The sequence below is a fragment of the Bubalus bubalis genome, chromosome 10 (genome assembly GCF_019923935.1).
Source record: "Bubalus bubalis isolate 160015118507 breed Murrah chromosome 10, NDDB_SH_1, whole genome shotgun sequence".
NCBI classification, from domain to species: domain Eukaryota; kingdom Metazoa; phylum Chordata; class Mammalia; order Artiodactyla; family Bovidae; genus Bubalus; species Bubalus bubalis.
Window position 1 is genome coordinate 37219602 of NC_059166.1, and position 3177 is coordinate 37222778.

Consider the following 3177-nt stretch of genomic DNA (forward strand, 5'->3'; position numbering starts at 1 on the left):
TAAGCCCATCCATTGCTGGCATAGGCTTTGGAGTCCGACAAGCCAGTTTACCCTATGGGTGCCTCTTAAGTAAAAATATAGGCCTGATATATTTTGCCATGTGAATATTTGTTTGTGTCTCCCCTAAAGTTCTATGTTAAAATTGTAATCCCCAATGTGATGATGTTAAGAGATACACCTTTAAGGAGTATTTAGTTCATGAGAGTGGAGTCCTTAAGAATGCAGTTAGTGCCCTTATAAAAAGAGAACTGGAATCTTGCTTCTTCACTCTTTGCTCTGCACCATGTAAAAATACAAGAATATAGCCATCTACAAGCCAGTAAGTGGGCCCTCACCGACTTGGGATCTGCCAGTCCCATGACTCATAACTGTGAGAAATAAATGTTTTTGTTTAAGCCATTCAGTCTGCAGTATTTTGTTAGAGCAACCCAAATTAAGACAACAGCTCACACATGACCAGCATTTGTGAATTAGTCAGTGAATGATAAGTAGGTTGTTAATAACAAGCTACTAGTATGTGCTACTTTTTTTAAAAAAGATACCAAAGTTAAATCATAAAAATAGATCTTTTGGGAGCATTTATATCAACACGATTCAAAGCACTTGACATATATTAACTGATTCAATCTTCACAAGAAACTTATGAAGCAGTTATTATTATTATTAACACCGCGTTATAGATGATGAAACTGATAAACAAAGAGATCAAATAATTGGTCCAATTATTGAACCACACAGCTGGCAAATGGCAGTTAGAATATGCTCTTGAGTTGCCTAACTGAAGACTTTGAGCTCATAACCAGTGCACTAAGCCATCTTTCAGATAAATTTGGGAATGACTGCCAAGTAGATTTCTTCAATAGAACATATGAGAGAAACTAATGAGAGAAACTATTGTGTTTAAGTTTACTGAATCTATAAGATGAGAAATAGCTTATATTTATTATTCTGCATGTATTAGACCATGAAACCTTTGTGTTTTCATAAATCATTTCACAGGATATTCTATGATTTTGCTGTAGGACATGCTGCTCAAGGTATAAAAATTCATTCCATAAAAATCAGTCTCATTATCCCTTTAGAGTCAATTCCCATTTATTTAATTGCTAAAATCTGAAAGTGGAGATATTTTATACATGGCCCCAGTACTGTGCCTTTACAATGTCTTTCTTTGTAAATATATATATACATATATATTTATATGTATATATACACATATAAATATATATAATAAATATATTTTATATATAAAATATAATAAAATATAAATATATAAATATAAAATATAAATATATATATAAATAAATATATATATATAAAAAATACATATGTCAGTTGACATAGAAAACTATTAAGAGGTAAAATTCCAGGAAGCTAGCATTAGAGGTCTAATTGTTTATTCACTTGTTTGTTTCAGAGACAAAGATTCTGTGATTTGACCAAAGAGAGTGTTCCAAGATCAATGGGACTGGAATGAGTTCTCTTAGCACCAGAAAGAACATAGGAAAGGATCACAATATCCATATCCCAGAATACAAAGGTAATAATGCTGGGCTTTGGGAGAGAGAGGTAGAGAGCAAGTTCCTTCAGAGTGCCACATTTAAATATGAGATTAAGTTAAATTTTTTAATCAGTGTACCAAACTATTAGTGACTATCTAATTTAGGACAGAAGGACAGATACCTACTTGGTTTTTTCTGCCAATGCTTATGAGTTCATGAAAAGCATAAAATGTACTGTAGTGAAGACTTGAACGGATGTGTAAATTTGTAAATGTGATCTCTGTTGCATGCAACCCTCAATTAGAATTTGTCACAGAGAATTAATCAAAATTTCTCATAGTTACCTTTACGGAGTAAAGTAACAGAGAAGTGGAGAACCGGGGCACAGTGCTTCTGTATTCTCAAGGGTTCTGGAATGGCACACCTAAGTCTCACTTCCACTGAGGAGGAAATACAGATAATATGAACATAAAGGGGGAAGTGAGTGATTAGGACAAGATGAAGGTAAAGAGACCATAAAGAGGTCATGTGAGCAACAGTACCGGTTTGACAGTATCTCAGACTTTTAATTTGTATTTTATTGATTGTTGTGAGGTTAACATTTCATTTCTGGATATTTTTAACTATTACAACATCTCTTAGTCATAATCCTTGTCATTTTTCTTTTGTTTCTTTTTCTTGTTTCTTTATGGGAATTTATCCTGTTATTAACAAAAGAAAAAGTGAAAGTGAAGTCATTCAGTTGTGTCCGACTCTTCCACACTCCTCCGTCCATGGGATTTTCCAGGCAAGAATGCTGGAGTGGGTTGCCATTTCCTTCTCCAGAGGATCTTCCCAACCCAGGGATCGAACCTGGGTCTCCTGCATTATAGGCAGACGCTTTATCATCTGAGCCACCAAGGAAGTCAAAGATAAGATTAATTCTTAGTCCTAGATATTCTATAGATCTTCCTATGAAATATCACTTATTCCTAAATTTTGTCAATGACATCTTTTATTGTCTATTATTAAGCACTAAATGGAAAGCTAAAGTGTACAACTCCCAGACTGCATTGTAGTCATGAATACCCAGATAACTAATTTTGATGTAATAAAATATACTTGTAAACTACTGTGTATAAAATAAATAAGCCACTAGGATATATTGTATAGCACAGGAAATATAGCCAATATTTTATAACTAAAAATGGAATATAATCTGTGAATCACTATATTGTACACCTGAAACCTATAATACTATATGTTAACCATACTGCAATAAAAATGTATAAAAAATAATAATGCTATTTTGAACTCTTGAGGTATAAACACAAGAGGCATAGTTTCAGAATACAATCTTGTGTTTAACCATCTTTAGTGTCCTTTTCATGATCTCTTGCTCCCCCAGGAAATGCTTTCTCTCAATCACTGAACTCAGTAAAGTTTTTGTTTTCTCAGGTTGAAGGGAAACCCAAGGGAATAAAGCAAATTCAGAGTGAAAAACTATAGATCTTCTTTCTCATTGATCAAAATTGTAGCAACAGTTGTGACAATTTTTTTCAATTGTTAAGATTGCTTAGGTTGTTTGTTGGTATAAAATATGCAACTAAAATAAGCAATATTTTTAAGGCTGGAAGATACCGATATGAGGCTAACATAATTCCTAATATTAGCATGGTTTTCATTAATGTTAAAA

The 3177-nt window shown here is 33.1% G+C and overlaps 1 non-coding gene across 1 annotated transcript; it reads right to left on the reverse strand.

Annotated features, from left to right (window-relative positions):
• Nucleotides 1-2333: 2333 nt before the first annotated feature.
• On the reverse strand, nt 2334-2405 carry TRNAY-AUA. The gene has a single exon. It is a non-coding gene; the product is annotated as a tRNA-Tyr (tRNA).
• Between the last annotated feature and the right edge of the window lie 772 nt (nt 2406-3177).